Here is a 17883-nt window from a genome sequence, read left to right on the forward strand (position 1 = left end):
TATAGGTGATGAAAATTATGACTGTTATTATGAATTCTTTTTTTTTTTTAAGGAAAATCCACTTTATTTTTTTTTAAATTTTTATTTATTTATGATAGTCACAGAGAAAGAGAGAGGCAGAGACACAGGCGGAGGGAGAAGCAAGCTCCATGCACCGGGAGCCTGATATGGGATTCGATCCCGGGTCTCCAGGATCGCGCCCTGGGCCAAAGGCAGGCGCCAAACCGCTGCGCCACCCAGGGATCCCGTTATTATGAATTCTTAATGATTACTAAGTTGACTGTAAATACATATACATACATATGTACATAGATATACATATATGTAATGAATGCTATATGCTACATGAATTTAAAAAACATAACTGCATTAGTAGGAAAGAAACTCAAACTTTTCACAGATTTTAAGTGAAACATTTGTGAAATGAGCAAAGAGGAGAAGCTAGAGGTGGAGAAGGAGCTGGAGATTGAAAAAGGGAGGAAGGGGAGAAGGGATATTGAAAGTATACCTTGGATAAACCGTGTGATAAATTGGTACATTCTGAAAATGTTATGTAGTAAAGAAGTGACATTTGTTGGCAGCTAGAGGTTTGACTCTTCTCTTTCTCTTTTTCTTTCTTTCTTTCTTCTTTCTTTCTTTCTTTCTTTCTTTCTTTCTTTTTCTTTCTTCTCTTTCTTTCTTTCTTTTTCTCTTTCTTCTTTCTTTCTTTCTTTCTTTCTTCTTTCTTTCTCTTGTAAAGATTTATTTATCTTAGAGAGAGAGAGTGTGCAGGGGGAAGGGACAGAAGGAGAGGGAGAGTATCTTAAGCACATCCCATGCTGAGCACAGAGTCTGGTGTGGGCCTTAATCCCAGGACCCTGATTTCATGGCCTGACCTGAAACTGAGAGTTCAACCCTTAACCCACTGTGCCACCCAGGCACCCCTTGACTTGTTCTTTCATGTAAAGACTGTATTGAGTACCAACTAGGCTAGGGTTACATTAACAGAAAAAGCACAAGGATTGAAGGCAAGAGATCTGGTTGAAATCTGGACCAGCACTTAAAGCTCTCTAAGGACTCTCTTTCTTCATGCTCCAAGTAAAAAGGAGAAAGTGACTACTGATTCATATCTCAGTTATGCGAGGATTAAATGCTATATGAAGTCAAGAGCATATTACCTGTTGTGGGTTAGTGTTCAGGAAATATTAACCCTTTTTTTTCCACTATAGGAGGTAGTGGGTTCTTAATCTTTGTACATTTTCTTGTTTGTTTTACATACGGGTAAGGGAAGGCAAGATATTATCTTGAGTTATTTGTAGATTTGTGACTTAGAGAAAACATGTATTCAGTCAAATCATCCGCTGAGTGTGCCATATTAGAGAGTGAGAGTGTTAGTTTGTGGAATTTGGTGCGACACTTTAGTAAAACAGAATTTTGTACATCTGTAAGTTTAAGCAGGATTTACACTGTAGAATATTAAAAGAACTAAATATTTTTTGCTCATATCTTTCTAATTCAAATATTTAAATTAGTTACTGAGGTATAGACTAAAGTTTACTTTTTTTCACCTTATTGAAAGAACTATAAAAATAACATTGGAAAAACATAGCAGAAATATTATTGTACATTTGATTAATTAATGTTTATTAATTATTTTAGGTATTAAATGAAACTCATAGTCTGAAAACTTTCTTTTTGGTTTTTGTTTACTGAATCTGTATTTTATGTTTTTAAGATAAATTTTTTGTTAACTATTCTATAATTTTACTTTCATTAGTTCAGAATAGTCTTAACCTTCTTTTATCCAATCATTGAGTATATCATAAAGTTTTAGTTAGGAAGACAGGAGCAATAGTAGATTTTTCAACAGAGATAATGCTGTAAGAGTGGGCTACATTGTATCAAAGGACTGAAAAAGGACATAATGTGATAACACCTAGATTAATAAGCACATGAAACAGGTGTCACCGGTACAACTAGGGCATTGAAGGCCAAAGTTCAGGTTATCAGAATCTAAAATCACAAAGCAAGATTCCTGTCAAGTTGGCATTCACACTTCTGAGGAGAGGGTGTCACCAGGCTCCAGCCGGCATCTCAGGAGCTCAGAGCAGACTCCTGAGGAAAGCAGACCCAAGAGGAAGGGGTACTGCCTGGATGGCTGGAGCTGATAACTCAGAAACCCAGGGGAAGGATACCACGTGGTTCACTCAGACACCTGAGGAGAGAGTGCTGCCCTCCTGGTCCTGGCAACCCAGAAGGCAGCAACAAGGCTGTTACTGGAAATATAGAAAGCAGCTAGAGGCGGGAACAAATTGCTGCTGGCATGAAGGGCGATGGTTGGAGTCCAGGGATACCAACAATAACAACCAGCAAATAAGGATCAAATCCTTTCTTCCCTGTCTTCCACCATGTCTCTAGAGTCCTCAGTTGATAGAATCTAACAGCAGGCAAAGGAACATGGTTTGTGGCTCTTAGCCTCAGCACCAGTGAGGAAAGAAAGGAAAAACTGACCTGGACTGAAGAGCAGTAGCTTTCTAACTAGCACAGTGATGTTCCCATAGGTTTAGCAAAATCTTGCTCATCGTCAGTTTTGTTCAGCAATTTCACTTACTCACATATTGATGTGTGTTTATTTTGTGATAATCCACCAGTAAGGAATTGAGTATTTGGTGTTCATAAAAAGCAAATTAATGTCTGAGTACAATTTTTAGTTCAATGTTAAATGTCTCAATTTAAATACAATCAGAGAACTGTTGAGTTATCATCATCTGTTCAATTGATTACCCAACTAGGAGAATCTAGTTACAAAACTGGCAGGAATTCTGGTAAATTATCACTTTTTAAATCAACACTTTATTTTTTTTAAAGATTTTATTTATTTATTCATGAGAGACACACAGAGAGAAGCAGAGACACAGGCAGAGGGAGAAGCAGGCTCCACGCAGGGAGCCCGATGCAGGGCTCGATCCCAGGTCTCCAGGATCATGCCCTGGGCCGAAGGTGGCACCAAACCGCGGAGGCACCAGAGCTGCCATTAATCAACATTTTAAATATTCATTAATAAGATATATTTCTAACTTAGTACTTTAAAAATTGAAAAATAGTTTATTATTGTTATCATCATCATCATCACCATCACCATATCCACTGCACAAATACACTGCTGCGGTCTTTATTCATATAACAATATCCTATATCCTGAATCTGCTCAGTGTTGAAGCCAAGCTTCTCTGTTTAATGTGTTTGGTGGAAGAAACCGTGACAGTGATTTGCTAGGCACATATGTATTTGTTTTTAGTGTAAAAAGGAGACTAGTCCTTCATATTGCCAAAATTCTTCCTGTTTGTGTGATTACCTCTATTCTTGGTGCTTCTTTTCAATACCTCTGGGCCTGCATCTATTCAAAAGTTGCACTGGAATTACAATTTAATCATAGAGTATACAACATTACACAAACACATTCTACTGAAGTTGAAAGGATAGGAAATTTGAAGACTATAGTATAAAACTAACATAGTGACCAAGTAGTCTAATGTTTCCCAAAGGATCCATGAATCTACAGTGCACTGGATGGCACCTTTCAAGTCTTCATTTTCTTTGCAGAGTCTCCAATAGTTCTGTCTTTAAAAGCGTTTCTGCCAAGATTGATAACCTCAGAACTGAGTCTGGGAAGCAAACAATCCAACATCCAGGTAAAAAGAATGGAGAAAGATGAATACATTTTTCAAATTTGTTCTTTTTCATTCTGATAAGTTTCTTCACCTTACAAAAATAAATAATTCTACTGTCTAGATCAATTTGCTTCATTCAGAGGAGATTAAGAATAATAAAATCAGTGAAATGGAAACTATGGGTAAGAAAGGGAACGGATTAGAATGCCTGAAATCAACCTTATTCTAGTGAAAAAAACCAAATAGTCGAACTAGAATAGTACAATCATATTTTTGAATAACATTTTAAATCAAAATCAAAATAGCATTTGAATCTTTTCATATACACAGTGGGCATTTAAGAAGCTTTTGGAACAAATTGCTAGGTTCTAAAGAGAAATACCATCAAAGTCAAAGCAAGACCCTAGTCCTCACAGAGGTCCCTTGGGTAAGTAGCCAGTTTCCTACAATTGGAAACAGTGAAACCAAAGGAGAAGTAGAGTGAGTAAAGGAGTACTTGAAAGGGGCGCCTGGGTGGCTTAGATGGCTAAGCCTCTGCCTTGGCTCAGGTTATGATCTCAGGGTTCTGAGATTGAGCCCCGAATCCAGTTCCTTGATCAGTGGGGAGTCCACTTCTCCCTCTGCCTCTCCCCACCCGCCTGTGCTCTCTCTCATTCTCTATCTCAAATAAATAAGACTAAAAAAATTGTGCAATTTCTACAGAATTGTGTGGGCAGATTATAATGGAAGGCCTACAGGGTAGAAAGTTTAAAAATGAATAATGGATTCTTTTGATCTTCTAGCAGGTTATAGGAAAGGTAAAATCAGAAAACACATTCTTTATAACCTGATTATAATTCAGTTCTTCAAATTCTCAGTTTTAAACTTTACTATACAAATGATATTTTAAGTGAATCTCTCAATCCCACTCTTTTTAAAGAATGACAGCCGAAATGATAATAACCAAATGGTATTGGTGAAGCTGGTTTTAAAGCCTTAGATTAAAAAAAAAATCAAAGCCTTCGATGTATTTTTAGTTGAGCATATTTATTTCAAAATATTCATGGTGCCAGCTTTTGTTCTCTATCCCCTGATTTTGTTCTCTACTTTCTGAAGCCTGCAGAGTACAAAACAAACACTTGGAAAGAAAAGGATTGGATGGTACTCATTCTATATATTTTCTTTGCTGGCATATTTGCTTATGAGAGAGTGGGCAAAGGGATTAGTATATATGGCAAAAAAATGGCCTCTACATTAGCCATTGCTGTATGCTGGTTGATTAATCTTGGGCCAGACCCATGGCTTCTACAAACTTCAGATTCCCTGTATGAGGCACCAGGCTGGTCATGTAGCTACACTGTTTTTATTTCAAAATATAACTATGACCCTGATGTATATTATCTTTCTAGGACTACCGTAACAAAGTGCCACAGATGGGGTGACTTGAAAAACAGAAGTTTATTTCTTATTATCCTAGCTTGGCTTGTGGATGGGCATCTTCCTCCAGTGTCTTCGCATTGCCTCCTCTGTCTTTGTGTGTGTCCTAATCTCCTCTTTATCAGTCATATTAAAGTAGGCTCACCCCATGACCTCATTTACATTTACTTACCTCTTTAAAGATGCTATTTACAAATATAGTCATATTCTGAGGTGCTGGAGGTTAAGACTTCAAACATCTGAATTTGAAAAGGACACAATTCAACCCATGGCACTTGAGATGTTAACTCCATTGGCTATTAGTGCTTTGATAAATGAATTTCTACTACTTAAATCAAGACCAATATTTTAGAAGAAAAAAAAAACCCAAAGACCAAGATTTCAGAAAGGGCAGGTCATGAGAAATAAAAGGAGAAGACTAAAGGACAGAAAAGATAAAGTGAAGAGGAAAGGAAAATCCTGGCTAAATGAGAGGTCCCCTAATTATGTGAAGCTTCTGAACTCTACTGAGTATTCAGAGAAATGTTTGTATGTCTCTTCACCTTCATTAAAAGTCTCAACATGTCAATCAGAATATACAATTCCCATATGAGAAATTTCCTCAAATTGCTTTCTCTAAATCCATAGCAAAAATTAATTTGCATATTTGGCAAGTGTGCAAAAGCTCAATACCATTCCAACACTAACAGAAAAATTCAAAAAGATTTTAGATGAGAATTATATTATAATTGGCTCTAATTAGCACTCTAAAAGGTATAACATTCTTTCTATGCAACTAAACTCTATTCAGAAAGGTGGTAAATTAAGTTTTTTCTTTGAGAAAAGAAAAATGTGTAAGAAATCGTGAAAAGTAGAGCTCTAGTGATCATGAGCATATGAATCATCTTGATCAAATAATTAAAGCTTTAATGGAGAAAAATATCATGCAAAAATAATTCCTTGAATGTTATTAGCTAAGGATTATAAGCAGAAGTTAAGATAACACACACACAAAAAAAAAAAAGAAAAGAAAAAAAAGAAGAGAACACAAGTTCTGCAAAGTTCGTTCCTTTCTGTGATAGGGACAAATGACTCGGTGATGTTTCTCCTTAGATAGCAGTCTCTGAGAGTCACCCTTTCCACAATGGATTTGGGCACCTGCCCTGTTTCATTACTTCTCCCCTTCTCTGTGATTGTGCTAGGTCATTTTTAGGCCATTATAACACAGAATACTTGTGAACCTCTTCTCATCTTCAGATAAATTTCTATGTACCACTGTGGGATGTATTGTCAACTTTGTAATAAAGATTGGGGAAACTCATCACTTGCAATATTCTCAGTTTGAAAATTCCTGAAGAAAACTACTGTATTTTAAATATGCTAAACAAAAATATGCTAACTTATGCTAAACAACTCTTAATTACATACATAGGTGTGATTTTTAACTAAATATTATATATATATATAAACCATATATTATATATATTGAAAGCTCTTCAGCTATTTGAATTGATGAATCTCAAGATGTGGCTGGTGATACTGATGCACTCTGAGAGATTTTTTTGGAGATTATTCTAACAGAGTTGGCTTTAATGATAGGATGGGAAGAGAATTGTTTTAGAAGAATGTTTAATTTTTTCAAATATTTTCAGCTCTGAGGTAACATTTGGCATTTCTAAAGTGTTTCAAATTTTCACACTTCTTAGATTTCTAATTTAAAATCCAGTGGTATATACTGTATATATATATATTTTTAATAATAAATTTATTTTTTATTGGTGTTCAATTTGCCAACATACAGAATAACACCCAGTGCTCATCCCGTCAAGTGCCCCCCCTCATATTGCTTCATGTCCTCCTGCCAATCATTTCTTAAGCAGTTTTAATTTTCTTTATTTATTTTTTATTTTTTGAGAGAGTGAGAGAGTACACACTTAGGAGGAAGGGGAAGAAGGAGAGGGAGAGAGAGAGAGAGAGGGTTTTCTTTTTTCTTTTTTTTTAAAAGATTTTATTCATTTAGGGGCAGTCCGGCTGGCTCAGTGGTTTAGCGCCGCCTTCAATATTTTATTCATTTATTCATCACACACACACACACACACACACACACACACAGAGGGAGAGAGAGAGAGAGAGAGAGAGAGAGAGAGAGAGAGAGGCAGAGACACAGGCAGGGGGAGAAGCAGGCTCCATGCAGGGAGCCTGACGTGGGACTCATTCCGGGTCTCCAGGATCACGCCCTGGGCTGAAGGCGGCGCTAAACCACTGAGCCAGCCGGCCTGCCCCTAAATGAATAAAATCTTAAAAAAAAAAAAAAAAAAGATTTATTTATTTGAGAGAGAGACAGAGCATGAGCAGGGGGAAAGGCAGAGGGAACTGGACGAATCTATATGCTGAGTGTGGAGCAGAAGGGAGGGCGACTCAATTGTCTGGTTCCAGGGAGGCTTGATCCCAGGACCCTGAGATCATGACCTGAGCCAAAGGCAGATGCTTAACTGAGCCATCCAGGTGCCCCGGGAGTTTTAATTTTATAGACAATAAAATTGAACGGTTTTAAGCAAGTTATTCTGAGAAATTTGTAATAAATCTAAGATATATTTGGGCAAATTCTCCTTTGCTTCTAGGTAGACTCTTTTTGGTGTGTGACATTTGTTTTGGTGTTTTTCTGCCTAACCGGAAAGTGTTTACAGCCTCGCTTCCTTTTCATCCAATTAGTAGCTCTTCCGTCTCCAGAACTAAATCTATCCTTTACTTCAACAAGCATTATTTATTTCATCATAGGTGGCATTTGTCTTAGGAGAAGGGCAATAAAACGATTATCCGCTTCCTTCCCCCAAAGTATGCTTTATTATAAGCTAAGTAGAATTAGCTATTTCACACACCATCATAGTAGTAATTTACATACATTAGTTTAATCCATTTTCACATGTTTATCAGGTAAATATAGTTAACCTTTCTCTCTTAAAGAGCAGAAGGCAAATGGAGAAAAAGGTCAACTGCAAATTTTCAAGCTGCATTGTGTGCCACTTAAGAAGAAAGAATATTAGGTCGCCTGGATGGCTCAGCAGTTAAGCATCTGCCTTCAGCTCAGGATGTGATCCTGAAGTCTCAGGATGGAGTCCCACATTGGGCTCCCTGCACGGAGCCTGCTACTCGCTCTGCCTATGTCTCTCGTGAATAAATAAATAAAATCTTAAAAAAAAAAAAGAAGAAAGAATATGGAGACAACAGACTTCATCATTTACTAGTTATGTCACATATCACATAAGAAGTGGTCCTAGACAGATACCTACTCAGAAACTTAACTTGAAAAATTGCATTGCTAAAAACTTTTTATGGAAAATGTAGGAGTATTCTTACAATTGTATAAAACACCATAAATACCTTTCTTTGAGTATATGACATTATTTTCTTAAGTATGAATCTTTAGAAGTGAAATTGCTCAAATGTCTAGATATCAAATGCTTTTGGTACATTTTTAAAAAAATTTTTATTTATTTATGATAGTCACACAGAGAGAGAGAGAGAGGCAAAGACACAGGCAGAGGGAGAAGCAGGCTCCATGCACCGGGAGCGCGACGTGGGATTCGATCCCGGGTCTCTAGGATCGCGCCCTGGGCCAAAGGCAGGCGCTAAAGCACTTCGCCACCCTTGAAGAACTTAAGCATTGAAGAACTTAAGCATTCAAATTTGAAATTTTGCTTTTTTACATTGATAATTCTTAGTAGGGAAAGATAATTTCTCATCACTCACAAAAAAAAAAAAAAAAGAAAAAGAAAAAGAAAAGAAAGGAGAAAGAAACAATGAAAGAAAATTGTAAGCCAGTTTTGGTCATTTAGAGTTATAGTTATAATTCTATATTACACTCTTCTCCACACAAGTCATCTTGAACACAGTAAGCATTTAATAAACTTTTAATTACTGGTGATATAAAGAGTGACATTGCTTATATTCTACTTACATTCTCTTAGCTCTCTATTCTTAAGGAAATGGAATTACTCTAAGGACAAAAAAAGAACTGGAAGTTAATAAAGATATTCTTTTCTTTTCATCATTGATTGACATCATAGCCTTAAGTAAATTTTTAACTGTGTAAATATAACTTTAAAATTTAAACTTGAAAAAAGTTAACTCACTGAATGGCCTGTACTTCATAAAGAATATGGAAGAATAACCTATTGGGAGACATCTATGATGTGCATTTTTTGTTAATAACTGCTACATATATGTTTGGTCTTCTCTTTGATAAGTGAAATCTAAATACTTTGCTACTCTTTAATAGGATTGTTTTATCTGAGTTTTAATACAGTAATTTACCTAGAGATTAACATTCTGTGAGATGCATGTTAACCTAGACTGTCTTTCCCTTACAACAACAAATTTTCTAAGTGTACATGTGGAAATCTTGTACTGCAAAATGGAATGGCATGAAAAATAAGGAAGCTTCTTGTGACAAAGTTTTGAAAAACAGATAAGAATTTATTTGGTATGTTTAAGTGAGGAAAATACAATCATTGCTATCTTTGGATAATATTCCAGATTTGTTGTGAACACTAGGAGCAATGTAATATTGATTCTTGAGCCAGCTGTATCTAATTATCTGTTCCTTTCTCTCATTTTCTTGCAGATGGATGAAAAGCATGGAGTAGTGACATCTTGGTGGGCTTCTCTTATAATTTCATAGTGAGCACAGAAAGGAAAGCCTAATGGATACAGTTGGGATGACAACTGTGTATGATTTTTAAGAGGGTGAGCTTGAGACAGGGCAATAGAGTTACTCCAAAAAAATATGAGGAGCAATGAAAAGGGAGTATAATATCCAGAGGAGATTCACTAATTTAACCCCATGAACAACTTCATGTTTTTTCTACAATACCATAGGCAACAACAACAACAAAAAAATCACGAACATTTATTATAGCGCAATGTGACTTATCATGTCTCTTAATATTGTAGTATATCCTTGAAAATGTAGAATGACTAGAAATTGTGACCACAAGAAAATGCCACGTGAAATAAGTAAAATTCAATTGCATAGTATTTTAAATGTCCCTATGGTTTTTGTGGTGCTAAGAATACAAAGACACACACAATTCCAAGATTAAAGACTATAAATCCAGATAGAAAATATATTTAAATATTTTAGGATTTTAAAAGTTCAAATGATTTAGTATTGGAAGAAAAAATACATATTTATGAGCTCAAGAAAAGCACTAAACCCTGGTGAGCCTGGTAGATTTCTGAGAATAGGGGTACCAGGTACAAGTTAAATACAGGGACCCAGCAAATTTCTACCACTTAGTAGTAGTGATTGAGAGCAAGTATCCAACGTCTCCAACCTCAAATTTTCTCATCAATAAAATGAGGATGATATCTCACTTGTCTTGTGTGTCTGTTGTAAGGAATAAATAATTTGTTCTCTGCAAAGAACTAAGTAGAGTGAAATCTCTCTGTAGCCTTTTTATTACCTAGTCCCCTGTTTTAGGGTGCCTTTGGAAACACTTTTTCATTAGAGCAGTATGAACATTATGCCCAGCCCTCTCTAACTTCTCATCTCACTCGCAATATATCTGATGCCCCCATTGATAACTTTAGCTTTGTATGGTACGCAAAACCTTTCCAACCAGGGATAGAAGTTGTGGGAATTCAGAGAGAGGGGGAGCCAAGGAGGATTGTTAGGAATCATTGATTAAAAATCTGCCAACATCTCTTTTCTCCTCTTAATGTATGGATTACAATAACAACATCTCTCATAGCAATTTACTTCAGCAGCCTGAAGAAATGATGATAGCAATAGAATTAACATTTATTATCTTTACTGGCACTTTTGCATTCTTGAACCCTGGGGTCTTTAAACAGGCAGTGAATTATGTTGATTTGCCACAGGAGAAAAATAAAATGACACAACAAATTGTTTCCAAATTTACCAAACTCATTTAGACAACACTCTGAAAGTCTTCAGAATGAATATCCAAATCAGAGATAAATTCAGACTCTAATGTTCCAGGTGAGTGAGTGAAAAATGGACAGACTGATGAGACAGTCACAAATCTACCTCTACTTTTTTTTTTTACTTCTACTTTTCAACAGTATTTGAGTTTAGAGGGGAGAAAATAAATGAATGAAAAAATATTTCGGGAGAAATTATAATGTTTTTTATAGTGCTTTTAAGTTTTAATGCTTTTGTAAACAGAAATCATAGCAAATTAATAAAATGAGCATGTTTTTCTTATAACATCAAAATTATCCAGGCATCTAATATAGTTCCCTCTGTAGATAATTTTACAATTATCTACAAAAAAAAAAAAAAAAGAAACCTTTATTTACAACCATGGGAGTCCCACAGGAGTACACGAAACACACAGAATGTGCACACACACGATGAACCTGTGAAGTCAATACCATGCCGCGCTCCCGGCCCTGCTGCGCCCTCGCTGCCCCGCCAGCCCTCATGGGGACCCCATCCACACCACCATCACGGTGACGTTGTCCGCAGAGCTCCGCTGCACCGCCTTGTTGGCCAGCCTGTTGCAGGCAGCTTCGTAGCGGGCATCCACTGTGGGCTTCCCTTCCCGGCTCTGGATCTTATAATTTTATAATTAACTGGCATTTAATACTTTTTGGAGAAGGATATCTGGGTGGCTCAGTGGTTGAGTGCCTGCCTTTGGCTCAGGGCCTGATCTGAGGATCCTGGATCAAGTCCCACATCAGGTCCCTCTGTCTATGTCTCTGCTTCTCTCTCTCTGTGTGTCTCTCATGAATGAATAAATAAGATTTTTTTAAAAAAGACATTTTCTTCAACTGCAAATGTAAAGCACGTCATTAATATTTTGAAAGCTTGCTATTCCACCTAAAATTAGAAATTTACATTATTAAGAAATTAAGAAAAGGAAATTATTCAGAGAAGAAATTCTTTTTCTCTTTCTTTATCTCTTTCTCTCACTCTTTCTCTCTCTTTCTCTCTCTTTCTCTCTCTTTCTCTCTCTTTCTTTCTTTCTTTCTTTCTTTCTTTCTTTCTTTTCTTTCTTTCTTTCTTTCTTTCTTGTAGGCTCCACACCCAGTGTGGAGCTCAACACAGGGCTTGAACTCACATCCCTGAGATCAAGACCTGAGCTGAGATCAAGGGTGGGATGCTTAACTGAATGAGCTTCCTAGGCTCCCCAAGAAGAAATTATTTCTTACTGGCTACTTGATAAACAGCTTAGCACTAGCACATAATCACACCAATAAATATATATTTGTATAATCATTGTGACTAAAATATTATATTGTATCATGTAATCAATCATCTTCTTAAAATTAATTTTTAATTTTTATAAGTATCATTTGAGTTCAGTTTCTCTTCTATTATCTTCACAGAAGGGGACAAGAGCTTGTCTATATATCCAGCCTCATAATTGTTCATATGTATTTATGTACTACGAATGAGTTCCTTTTAATCAACTTCTCTGTGGTGAGCAATAATTGTTCTCTAAGTCTCATGGATTCTCTCCTGAGTCAATTTCTATTTAAATTCCCCTTCACTTTCCTCATTAAAAATTAGACTAAAAGCTGTCTTTTTTTTTTTTTTTAAGGTTTTACTTATTTATTCATGAGAGGCAGAGAGAGACAGAGACAGAGACATAAGCAGAGGTAGAAGCAGACTCCATGCAGGAAGCCTGATGTGGGACTTGATCCTGAAACCCAAGATGATGCCCTGGACTGAAGGCAGGCTCTAAACCACTGAGCCACCCCAGCTTCCTTAAAAGCTGTTTTTTGGTTTTGTTCTTAGATCAAAATAGGAAGAAACTCCAAGTAATCAGGTTGTCACAAAGAAAGAGAGAATGGTTAAAATATAAAGTTGTGTATTTGGGGGATGCCTGGATGTCTCAGCAGTTGAGCACCTGCCTTTGGCCCACGACATGATCCTGGAGTCCCGGCATCAAGTTCTGGGATCGAGTCCTGCATCAGGCTCCCTGCATGGAGCCTGCTTCTCTCTCCTGCCTATGTCTCTGCCTCTCTCTGTGTGTCTCTCATGAATAAATAAAATCTTTTTTAGAATATATTTTTTTATTTTACATAATCAAAATTTAAAGTGCAGAAATAAATATGTTTAAATATATTAAATCTTTAATTCCTACAGGGAATCTAACTAGAAGCTTCACATTATGTGTATTCAAATTCATATATAACAAAAAAAAGTAACATTCAAACAACATCCTCATGTAACAGAATCACCAAAAGGAAAACATAATTCACATAAAAAAATCTCACCGATGTTACTGAATTGTATGCACCTGGTTTTCAAAGTAAGAAAGTAAGGAAGTAGCTTTAATGACCTACAAGATCATTAAAATATACACAAAGGAATATAATACACACAGACCCCACGCAGGGAGCCCGACGCGGGACTCGACCCCGGGTCCCCAGGATCGTGCCCTCGGCCAAAGGCAGGCGCCAAATTGCGGAGCCACCCAGGGAGCCCCAATAATTGTGCCTTTTTCAATGGTTCCTGCTAGATTATCTCAGCTCTGCCACTTAAGAGCCATGCAGGGAATCCCTGGGTGGCGCAGCGGTTTGGCGCCTGCCTTTGGCCCAGGGCGCGATCCTGGAGATCCGGGATCGAATCCCACGTTGGGCTCCCGGTGCATGGAGCCTGCTTCTCCCTCTGCCTATGTCTCTGCCTCTCTCTCTCTCTCACTGTGTGCCTATCATAAATAAATAAAAAAAAAAATAAAAAAATAGAACTTAATTTACCAATTGTTGTGATTAAATGATACAGTACATTAGTCTTTTGTGAAGCATAAAGTACCATATAAAGGTGCTATGGTATCATGCTATGCTATAAGAGGCACAAAAATGTAACAAGCACTCCACTCCAAAATAATTCTCTCATTGGTCTGTCATGGGACTGAAGAAAGTGACCCTTTGGTTTAAAGCAGTAAGTTTCAAGGAGGTCCCTGTTAACTATAAATGTGTCATATGATACATTAAATAATTGTCATAATAGTTTATCAAGGTTACTTGCAGTGATAGGTCACAGTGGAAAAGATATATTATTGCAAAAATCAAAAGAAAAAAACCAAACTAGTAAAAGGAAACAAACTACTGATACATGCCACAACATAAATGAACTTCACAAATATGTTGAGTCAAAGAAAGGAAAGAAATTCATACTCTATTATTCCATTTTTGTGCAATTCTAAAATATGAATAACTAAAAAGGACAAAAGGGAATTTTCTGGAGTGATGAAAATGTTCTATATTCAAAATGGTGTGGGCTACACTAATGCAGCTATTTTGCAAAACTAATTTAAAGGAATACTTAAGATCTGATGATTTCACTGTATGTATATTATACTTCAATTTTTAAAAAAGACCATTTACATGTTATTGTGGATATTTTAAAATAGTTATTATATTTTATGCATACAGGCTAAAATATTTATAGATGAAAGGATATATATAATTTTGGGGGCTTAGTAAAATATGAAGGGTGGTGATAAAAAATGGAAAGTGAAGAGCATATAGATGAAACATGATTAGCCATATATTAAAAAAAAGGTGACAGTTGGGTGATATTCACATGGAGTCCTATATTCTCTCAGCTTTTGTTTATGTTTAAACATTTTTCATAATAAAGTTGAAAAAGAGAAGGCTCATTTGCATTCAACTCCTCATTTACAAAAGAAAACTGTGAACAGAGGACATAACTTGTTCAAAGTCTCACAGCCAGACAGTAAACCAAACTCTAAGTTTAACTGTCTTTTTCTGATCCCAAGGAAGCAAAATATGAGCATTTGGAAAGGCTGCTTTTAAAAGCGGCAGCCAATAGTGCAAGGACTTGTTTAAGCAATATATATAATAATATATAACATATATTATTAACATATATATACAACATAATATTTATATATATTATATGCATATAAATGGTTTGGTTTTATTTTTTTAAAGATTTATTTATTTATTCATAGAGACACACAGAGAGAGAGGCAGAGACACAGGCAGAGGGAGAAGCAGGCTCCATGCAGAGAGCCCGACGTGGGACTCGATCTCGGGTCTCCAGGACCACGCCCTGGGCTGCAGGCGGCGCTAAACCGCTGCGCCACTAGGGCTGCCCAATGGTTTGGTTTTAAGGGATTGTTTTGTAGATTTAAATTGCATTTTACTTAAAATTTCAGAACCCGAATGAGTGCTGGGATATGGAAAGCCATTTTTGTCTCCAAAAAAAAAAAAAAAAAAAAAAAGAAAAGAAAAAAGAAAAAAAAAAAGAAACATAAAACAAAGAAACATATAGCAAAGACTTGTTTTTCCCTTCCAGTGCTAAAATCATCCTCTCAATTCAGGCAAAAACAGCAAATACATTCTGTCAGAGGGAGGAGCTTGGTTCTCCATTCTGGTGTGATCCAGGAACAGCTGTTTTCCCTCCAGCTCTGAAAGAGGTGAAATGTGTTAAGCGATGCAAAAATTGTCTTCGGGCCCGCGCGGCTGTCTGCGTGTCAGTGTGTGGGGTGGGATGTGCGGGGTATCCGCTCTGAGCGCAACGTGAACCAAATGAGAAGGGGGAGTAGTGTGTAGAAGGGATGAAGAAATTGAATGTGATAGTTCAGGAGAAAGAAAACCACGCTGGATTCGTCTCCTCCATCAGGCACTTGAGAGTGGAAAGTAAATTCCATTTCAAGAACGAATAACCTTAGGACCGCTTGGTATCGACGCCTGGGGAACATGTATTCCGTGTTCCGCGGATGGGAAAAATCAGCGTCTGGCAGCCGCTGATTGGTGGACAAGAAAATGGTGATAGTGGGGTGGGGAGAGGACTCCAAGAGGCTCCTCCCGCCTCAACCTGTAACTCTTCCTTACTAGTGAGTGTCCTCTCCATCCGCGGGACCCTTTGGGCTCATCAGAGGTTCAGAGCCAAGGAAAATCTGGGTGACATTTGAGCAAAAGCATCCTTAACATTGTGTTCGTCAAAATTTCAGCGATCCGAGGGAAACCTGCTCCTGGAAGTGGTGGCTGAGCACCGTTCCTGGCCGCCGGCCTCCTTCACCCGCCTCGTAGGACGATGGATCCCCCAGACCTCCCCGCCGCCAGGGTGGCTCCCGCCAGGGGGTCCCGGGAGGAAGCAGAGGGAAGGGCGGAGACGGCCAAGGGGGGGGATGGGAACGAGGGAGAAACAGCAGCCTAAGCCTGTCGGCTCCAGATCGCCCCAAGGGCCCCCTGGGTCCCGAACTTGAGGGGAAGCGCGGAACACCTGGCCCCCGTGCCCATCCGCACCCGAGACTTGGAGGTGCAGCCCGCCCCCGCCCCCATCCGCACCCGAGGACGGGAGCGAAGTGCACGCGGCTGGGAGAGCAGCGAGCGCCGGGAGAGGGGCGGGGAGAGGCGCTGACAAATCAGCTGCGGGGGCGGTGAGCCGAGGAGAAGGAGGAGAAAGAGGAAGAGGAGGAAGACCACGACGACTTGCAGGGGACCCAAGAGAGGGGGTGAGACCGAGCGCGGCAGCGTGGGGCTGAGGTGTGTGCTGGCTCTAGGGCGACCCGAGGACCGAGCCTGGCCCTTAGCATCCTGCGCGCGCTCTCCCGCCCTCCCTCCCGCCCTGTCTCTTTCTCTCCGACCCAGTCGTGCGGGGGACGGGGAGTGGCAATTCGACGACAGGTTCGTGGGTTTGCCTCCCACGCCCCCAGCCTCTCGTCACCGGGTTTTGCTGACAGCAGCCTCCTCGGGGACCATCCCTCTCCTGGTGCCGCCTCCTCCCTTCCTGTGCGCTTCTTATTCTCCCTCTTAATATTTAAATAATATTTGGGATTTTTTTTTTTTTTTTTTTTGTGAGGGGGTTGGTTGAGAGGAATTGTAGTTGTGAGGATCGGAGGGACCCAGGTAAGTACCTAAGGATCTCAAAACGGGCAGCTTTGGCGATCCTGGGGGAAACCCGGGAGGACCGGGTCGTGCACTTCTGGGGGTGGGGGGGGGGGGAGGTCGTTGCTGCAATGAGGACCCGCTGAGCCAAGTCTCTCGGAGGTTGGTGCTTATTCTTCAGGAGCTTGAGGAAAGTAAGTTGCCCTGGCTTTCCCCGGGCATCCCATATTCCGCTGTGCCCGGCTCCAAAGGCTGAGAGGTTGCGCTGCTTCCTGGGAAACGCTTTTCCCTTGGGGAGCGGGAGGATGCTCGATGGAGCGTGAGCGGCCAACTTTTATTCCTCTTGTACCTTAAATCCCCCAGTCCGCCCCCCACCCCCCAGTTTCCTCGGTGGAGGAATCAAGCTGTGTTTGGCAGTAATTACCTGGAAGTGCAGGGAGGGCAAGTCAACAGGTGGTAAGGGGTTAACAGGTGCGGCGCCGGGCGGGGCGCGAACTCGCGCGCGCGGAGGACTCCCCCCTCGGGCGGCTGGCGCGGGTCGGGAGACGGCTCCCCGAGGCGCCCCGGCGCCCGCTCCCAGTGGGTCGCTGGGGGTGGGGTGGGGGTGGGGGTGGCTGGCGGGGTGCACTGGGGCGGGCGCCAATAGGCTCCCTGTGGGCCTCAGGTTGAGCCCCACCCAGAGCGAGTAGTTCTCTTCCCTCCCCTCTTGGTTATCAACCACTTAGCCTTCTTGTGGGATTCATTTTAAGATTGTCCCTGACCCCATGCCTCCAGCTCCCTTTCTTTTCCTGTCATTTTTTTATACGAACTTCTGACTCACCTGCTCATCGTTTGGACTCTAGGAAGTTGAAAGAGGGGCCCATCTTTTCATGTAACTACACTTCGAAAATACAGTAAGGACAACTGAGATAATTCATCCCAATCCATGTTTAGGCAGCTAGATTTTTACTAGCCAAGATGGATGAGGGGTGCTAAATTTTTAATGCAGAAGCTAAAAAAAAAA

The 17883-nt window shown here is 39.4% G+C and overlaps 1 protein-coding gene across 6 annotated transcripts in view; it reads left to right on the top strand.

The window, feature by feature from the left end:
- Nucleotides 1–16151: 16151 nt before the first annotated feature.
- Nucleotides 16152–17883, top strand: part of SNCA (synuclein alpha) — a 145033-nt gene continuing 143301 nt past the window's right edge. Inside the window, exon 1 of one of the 6 annotated variants that reach the window (XM_025998083.2) lies at nucleotides 16152–16538. The gene's annotated coding sequence lies outside the window, so the exon portion shown is untranslated. Of the gene's footprint in view, nucleotides 16902–17717; nucleotides 17774–17883 lie in introns of those variants that run through there. The other 5 variants (XM_025998085.2, XM_025998084.2, XM_072755658.1 and 2 more) reach the window with 5 other exon arrangements.

Source organism: Vulpes vulpes, chromosome 4 (genome assembly GCF_048418805.1).
Source record: "Vulpes vulpes isolate BD-2025 chromosome 4, VulVul3, whole genome shotgun sequence".
Lineage (NCBI taxonomy): Eukaryota > Metazoa > Chordata > Mammalia > Carnivora > Canidae > Vulpes > Vulpes vulpes.